This window comes from Penaeus vannamei, chromosome 21 (genome assembly GCF_042767895.1).
Source record: "Penaeus vannamei isolate JL-2024 chromosome 21, ASM4276789v1, whole genome shotgun sequence".
Classification (NCBI taxonomy): domain Eukaryota; kingdom Metazoa; phylum Arthropoda; class Malacostraca; order Decapoda; family Penaeidae; genus Penaeus; species Penaeus vannamei.
Genome location: NC_091569.1, coordinates 32105455 through 32112954, shown reverse-complemented (window position 1 = coordinate 32112954; position 7500 = coordinate 32105455). Strand labels below are relative to the sequence as shown.

Genomic DNA, 7500 nt, shown 5'->3' with positions numbered 1-7500 from the left:
TATTTTCATTTGCCCACATAACTTTTTCATTTACACAATGAATGAAACTTGAATCACTTGAATCTGGAATATCTCTTGATATCCTTTCCTACTACTTCAACATTTGATGTCAGCAAATACATTGCTTAGCATTGGTATTATAATATGTGTATTGAGACTGAAAGGTCATAAGTTTAAATCTTTTAACTGTGACATAACTTGTAATATGAACACCTATTGCAAAACAGTTACTATTGCAAGACACTTAGTGCTAAACAATAAAGAAACTGATTTTCCTTTCTGTAGACCCCTTGTGAATTTCTGGTCCTAGGATGGTATCTCTGCTTACTCTCCCTGCTCATCAGATGTAATTATATATGCCTATGACTGTCTGCCCCTTTCACAAAAAAACTTTTCTTTATTTGAACAGCATCAAATAAAGAAAAGGGAAAATAAAATTAGACATTATATTCAGCCACTGAATGAGGGTATGGCTGCTACCCTGATATTTCATCACTTTGCAGTTTCATTGTAAAATAAAACTGTATGGTCTATTCTATTACGATCATATTAAATACAGAGAAAACTCAACTACATAAGAAAATGTACAAAATACTTAATGGAAAGAGTAAATCTATGAATTAACAAAGATACTACAGCCAATGCTTCTTTGTAATAATAGGCACTGAATTAGGACAGTTGCATGTTACATTGGTTTTATCATTTCAGACACAAGTTGAAAATGTCAGTCACTGTCCTCTTCACTTTTATAAATCATAATTCTTCTCTACTGTCCTCAAAGAGAAATTTCAAGTACCAGTTAAAAGTCTTTATGGTGGATAACTGAATGTATACACAGTCAGCTGGATATTTAAGAAAAAGAAAAATAGGTAGCAGATTTGATCCAGTTCTATTGTGTGTTGTAGCTTAACATTCTTGTTTAACAATCTTGCTGACTTGTGTTCAAATCCTACATTGCCAGTGGATAGAACCCCAGCCATTCCTTGCACACAGGGTAATTTAGAAGCATAGAAAAACCATTGCAACAAATGGACTAAAACTAAATTATTCTTATTGTTATTATACCAGAAGAGCACTATATTCTGTTTGTCAATAAATTAACAAGTAACCATTAGACAGTTATCCTTTAACATCAATTAACATCACAATCCAACTTATTAGGTAAACAGAGAAATGCCTCCTAAATGACAATATTCTAATTTGTGAAATGAGCTAATGAGTTCAGAGGCTTATGAACAGTTACAAATATACCCATGAGTATACTATTATTGAATAATCTCATAAGCACAACCTTTTACAGATGGCCTATAACTGATAGTCCATCTGCTTGTATTTTTCTCGGATAACAGCTTTAATTTGGTTATAGGTAACACCACCACCTACCTCCCCCCTCCAAAAATAAAGATTAAAAAAATAATAATAAAAAATAAAATAAAAGGTAATCTGTATCTATATCTATACCTATCTATCTATCTATATAATTATAAAAAATAAATTAAGAATCAATTAACACCCATCACACATGTACACAAAGTAGAATGAAATCAAAATGTGACAAAATAAAAAAAGATAACACAAAATATGATGATACAAAATCAAATGAAATAAAACTAATACTCAAATGAATATAAAAGCCATGATACATCCATCAATGAACAAATAACATCCATGGTCTTATATTTTGATCACAGTTGCCAAAGCTACCTATTGTGGGAGAAAGAATTCGAGGGGGAATGCAGAAAAGAAGGAAGAAAGGGAATTACAAAGAAAACCATGAAGTCGGGAAAAATCGAAGAGGAATAAGGAGAAGATTGGGGGAAATATGGGAAAAGAGGATCTAAAGCATTCATCGAGTCTTAAAATTCACTGGCACTGGTATCTTGAAAAGAGATTTCAGTGAAAATGCCACAAAAAGGAGACAAGAATAACAAGTGAGGAAGTAAGGGAAAGAAGAGAGAAAGTGATGAAAGCAAAGTAAAGCAAAATGAGGAAATATTGGAGTAGCCTGAAATTGAGTGCTACTTGGGATTTTAAAAAATGGAAACTGACACAAAGGAAATATAAGCAAAAACAACAAATCAACCCACTGCCACATATGCAGGACTGAACTTGGACTTGCCCCTCAGCCATATGAAGATAGGGGGCTCATGTCAAGTGTGAAAATGTGGGTTTTGGAAAGCTTGAAAATGCAAATATTTATTCAATAACATAAACAAAGGAATGACTCATATAAATGCAATTACATACAGCAAATCAACCCACTGCTACATATGCAGGACTAAATTTGGATTTGGCCCTCAGCCATACAAAGATAGGAGGCTCTTGTAAAGTGTGAAAATAAAGGTTTTGTAAAGCTTGAAAATGGTTATATCATTTTCTCAATAACATAAACAAAGGAATGACTCACATAAATGCAATACACAATAATTCTAAAAGATCCATCAAATTTTTGTGATCCCTTAAAATGTAAAGCCCTAAGCTACAGCTTATTTAGCTTCTGTATAAATTGTGCCCTGCATATATGGATATCTAGATACACAGAAAACTTGATTACTCATAATTGTATTATTCATATCAAATAAAATGTTTGGAATCATAAAGCAACTTTTTGCAAAATATGAAATGGCATAAAACATCATATTTGAATGTTACTCATCCTATAAGGAGATATTTACCCTGAAACTATTTCTTAAAAAATACAGCTGCCACAGCTTCATTTTGTTTTATAAACTTCTATAAGGCTTCAATATCTATATTTTAAGCTGAAAACTTGAAGATAATTGCTAAACTTTCACACACTTCCTATAATTGTTAATTACTTTATGAACAAAGGCAAACTGAAAAAAAAAATGAAATTAGAGATAGCAAGATACATAGATAGACAGATAGATAGATAGACACATAGACATAAATGTATATGTATTCTAAGAAAAAGGATAAAAGCTTCATAATCACAAAACTAGAGAGTCAACTCATAGCATTACTTACTGCAAGTATACATAACTGTCAGCACAAAGACAAAATAAGCTCACAGGCAAAAATTTAAATATAAACATGCTCACAGACAAAAAGAAAATTACATATAGCATTCATGGGGATTTTCTGGGCAGGAATGGGGAGTTTTATGCATGCATAGAAAAAATCCTTGTGAGTAATTGGACCAAATTATATTTCCTTTGTGGGCTAAGTGTGACAACTATCTGTTCCCAGATTTTCACTCATTCTTATATTCATGTTTCTTGTAAAAGCTTTTCACTCATTGTCATTAATTATTGTCATTATTTCACATATTTCCTATTGGTACTTGAGGAACCCTTAAAATACGTCTTTCTTGAATGGTTCTTTGTTTATAATTTATATTATATAACAAGCAAACTGACCGACCACTGCAAGGTAAACATTTTGATCTTTCTTCTCATAAGTAACGTTAGCACTGTAGGAAAAAAAATTAGTAGTAAAAATAATAAGAAAAAATTATCAGACTTTAAATTGTTTTTTCTCTGTCATTTTTTTGAAGTAAGGGGATAAATAACTCCAGCTTCATTTATCTTATTTCAAAGTTCTTTCATTTGCTGAAAAGAGAATTCAACAACCAAACTATAATCTACTAATTTTGGGCTTCTGAAAATTATATGCACTGTTTTTGTGGTACTATTCCTTTGTAGATGATTTTGTTCTTCAAAGATTGTATTCCACAACTCCTTTAAGCATATGACCATTAAGAGCATAATTGTGTACTCCACAATTGGTAAAAAAAAAAAAAAATCATTTTGTAAACTCAGGTGTTATATTCTTATGAGAAAAAAGGGGGATGGGGATATATAGGCACATCATTACACAGTCCCTTACAAGAAATTAATCAAAGTTAGGAAATAAACATGCAGACTGTTTGCCCATTCTAGAAAATGGGTGCTGAAATTTGATATCAATATATATAATCATCTATGGGTTGAAATGAAAAGGCAAACTATGGTGGTTTGTGATTTAAAACCTACAGGGTGAAACCCACTTGCTAGACACTGAAGTCTTGAAATCATACAGATATTTCATAAGGATAGGTTTGTAGAAGGAACTTAGTAATGTAAATTGCCGGAGTCTATAGATATCTAACAATTTGCTTGAACTAACTGCTTAAATCTAAACTGAGATTACCACAACTTTTAAATTGACCTTAGTTGATGAGTAATCAATAATTCAGAGTTGCTAAAGTGCCAATATCTAAGCATGTATTTATTTCCTAAAAAGACAACTTCTTTACCTATTGCAGGGGGGGTCTATCTCCCTAATCACTTGTCCAGAAATACCTACTACCATATACTAATATCTTATTTGGATCACACAAATGGCCATCTAAGTCACCAACAGCAGGACCAAAGTAAATTCTTTAAAAGCCCTAAATACTAGAAAGATTATGGCAGTCATTCTATGTGTAATCATAAATAAAAAGTTTACTAAATTTAACATGAAATATTATCTTTTAAAATGAAACTTACTGTATGATTCACTAACAATATATGCTTCAGCACCTGTACTTCAGCTATCATAAGGTCTTACTTAAACCAACAACAATCTACTTTCTTCTATCTCATTTAATCATTTCTTCATTTACCATGAGGCCATTTTTCTGTGTACCCCTGTTTCGCTGAAACATTTGCATCAGGATCTACTGTAATTCTGGGATTGCAAAAATACATGTAGGGCCATTCTTTACTTGAGGCAATGAGCACATGCTTACTCTGCATGGTGGTTAATATAATACTAATCAACAGGATCTGCTTTGATCCCAAGAAACAATTTTGAAGATGAGAAACTTTGACCTGCATCAGAATGAGGGAGGGAAAAATCTTGTGATGTGATAGAATTCATCTTTATTTACACCCATTTTTGAATCTTGTCAATCATAACTTTTGCATTATGTTTCTGAAATTGTTTTCCTTTTCATTCCTTTTCTCAGTACTTGTCATCTATTCATACTGGGCAGCTTTACAAAATTTTCCTGTACATGGTATTTCTTTACACAGATATCTCTTGTACCATCTGTGAGGAGCAAATTGTGTATTTTTATGAATGAATGAAATCTATGTCCAGTACCATTTTTAAAAGTGTGTTTGTATTTTCATCTTCTAATTCAGATAAAATAATGCTCTATCAAGAATAGGCCATATCTTAATCATCTGTCCTTTTCCTCACAATCAAATACTAAGAAACACTCAGATATAAAATATTGTGGAACACCTAACCTATATTTTACTTTTCATTAACATAACCCTTCCTTGCTTTATGCTTTCATAGATTTATTTTTCCCCAAAAACATATCCCTAACATCTTATATTCTTTTTTAAATTTTTATGATTCCAATTCTTATATTCTGTTTGCAAGGGAAAAGGTGCTGATCACATTCACATCATAAATATTCAAAATTAGCAAGTCAAAGACTGAGACTGGTTTAATCAAGTCCTCCTCATCTAAGTCTTAGTCCAAGGCCAAGTTTTTTCCTCTTTCTGATGTCCAAGTCTAAAACTTCTAGGGTTCAGATATTTCATGACCATTATCTTTTAGATGGCAATTTCTGTATTACTAATATAAATTTCTAGGTCTAGAATTTCTTGCTGGGCAATCTGAAATGAGTTAATTTCTGAGGGTCTAACTGTAAGACAAGTCTAACAGGAGTATATTATATCTATTGACATTATCTACCAATTTGTGCTTGAATACTATGAGCAAAGTTTTACAATCTTCATACACACTCAAGATATGTTCAGATACCCAGATAGACTACTAACTTATAGAGGTTTTCCATATGTAAAATGGAAAAATGCAATAAAGTATGCTGAAAATAAGCATCAATGTTGGCTCCGGCTGCATGCGGTATTGCAAATTTATGATGTATTTATATGCATGCAGTTAATTAAACATAACCTTAATCAGAATAAACTTATTTCAGATCACTGAAGTACAATGATCAAGGCAGGTGCAATGAAGCTTCATTAAATATTGTGCTACAAAATTATATAATATCATCTCTTCAAATAAAGTCAAGCCTTCATTTGAAAAGAAATCTATATAAAGTTCTAACTTGCTATAAACTGACAGTGATTTACTGAACTTTAGTAACATAAATCAACTAAAAATTTTAGATCTTTATTTTCTATTTCTCAGCTCCTTCTAAAAATGCAAACTGTAAAAAAAATAATAATAATAAAGTCATTGTGAACATTAATCTAATTTCATTTTCATGGTATGAACACAAGAGATATTTTACAAAATACTGATATGTGTGAAATTTATTATGAAAGAAAATGCATTGTATAGGTTCTCAGGATTAGCGACAATTTCAGTGCTCAGCTGACTACTTGCCTTTTTGTTCATTAAGTCCAAGGAATCTGAATCTGAAAAACTGATACAAATTTAGCTCTCAAGACCTGGAAAGAATTACTTTTCAAGTTACAATGACATATCCAAACTAATTGCTATGACTTACATACATCTGATCTTTTACTAAATTATGTATAAAATATTCAAAGAAATCCTGTTGAATGATTGTACTTTATTAAATGGATGACTTACTTTCATGCAAAATCAATTCAGAGCTGCAATCAAGCTATGAAATAGTTAACATAGAATTGTCTAGACTAATTAGAGATAACAATTGGTACAGATTTAAACCTTTTGTATTTTATCATTCTGAGCAGCATTAAAATGACAAAATCTAAATTGGTAGGAACCTTACTGGGAAAAGAATTTCAGTACAACATAGTTCTTTTAACATAATATGGCTCTGAAATTAAACAAGACCAGAAATCTAACATCTTAATGCACTTTTCTAAACAATAAATCTCTTCTTTTTGATCCCAACATATGATTAATTCAGCAATCAAGACTATATAAGAAAGCACACAAAGCATTGGACAATAACAATAACTGAAAGGTATGTAAAAACCTTTTCCTGCACTCATGTAAGACTCAAATCTGCGTACCTTGGTTCTAATTTCCGAGTCCATGTTCTGCACTTTCCTAGCTTAAGACCAAACCTGTGAAACAAGAAATCAAGCCAAAGTCCTCCACCACTATTAAGCAAAATGTATGTATGTAATAGGACTTTATTAAAATGTGCGAGGCCTGACCCAATAAACATTCGTTATAGGGACCTGCATATATACCCAAATCAATACACATCTATCACTCTAGACATACATATTTACTGGACAGATAGATATATAAATGTATATGTATCAGATAAATAGACAGATATGCATTTTTTCTGTGCATATGCATGATCATATATATGAATATTAATTGAGTCTGACCTCACACAATTCTAACAAACTGACCATTAGACTGAGGATAAAACGGGATAATTGCTTTTTAGGTTTCTTTTATACAATAGTGAAAAAGCATGTCATATAACAGAATTCATCTGTATCTGACTTCAGTGTTTTGTATTGATATGAAAAAATGAAAGTAAATAAGTATAACCAAGGAACAATATAAGAAGAGGCT

At 31.4% G+C, this 7500-nt stretch overlaps 1 long non-coding RNA gene across 1 annotated transcript in view; it reads right to left on the bottom strand.

Annotated features, from left to right (window-relative positions):
• Window positions 1-3641: 3641 nt before the first annotated feature.
• Window positions 3642-7500, bottom strand: part of LOC113806749 (uncharacterized) — a 9234-nt gene continuing 5375 nt past the window's right edge. Inside the window, exons 3-4 of the long non-coding RNA XR_003475821.2 lie at window positions 6978-7031; window positions 3642-6397 (exon numbers count right to left, since the gene is read on the bottom strand). This is a non-coding gene — a long non-coding RNA (uncharacterized lncRNA). The remainder of the gene's footprint in view (window positions 6398-6977; window positions 7032-7500) is intronic.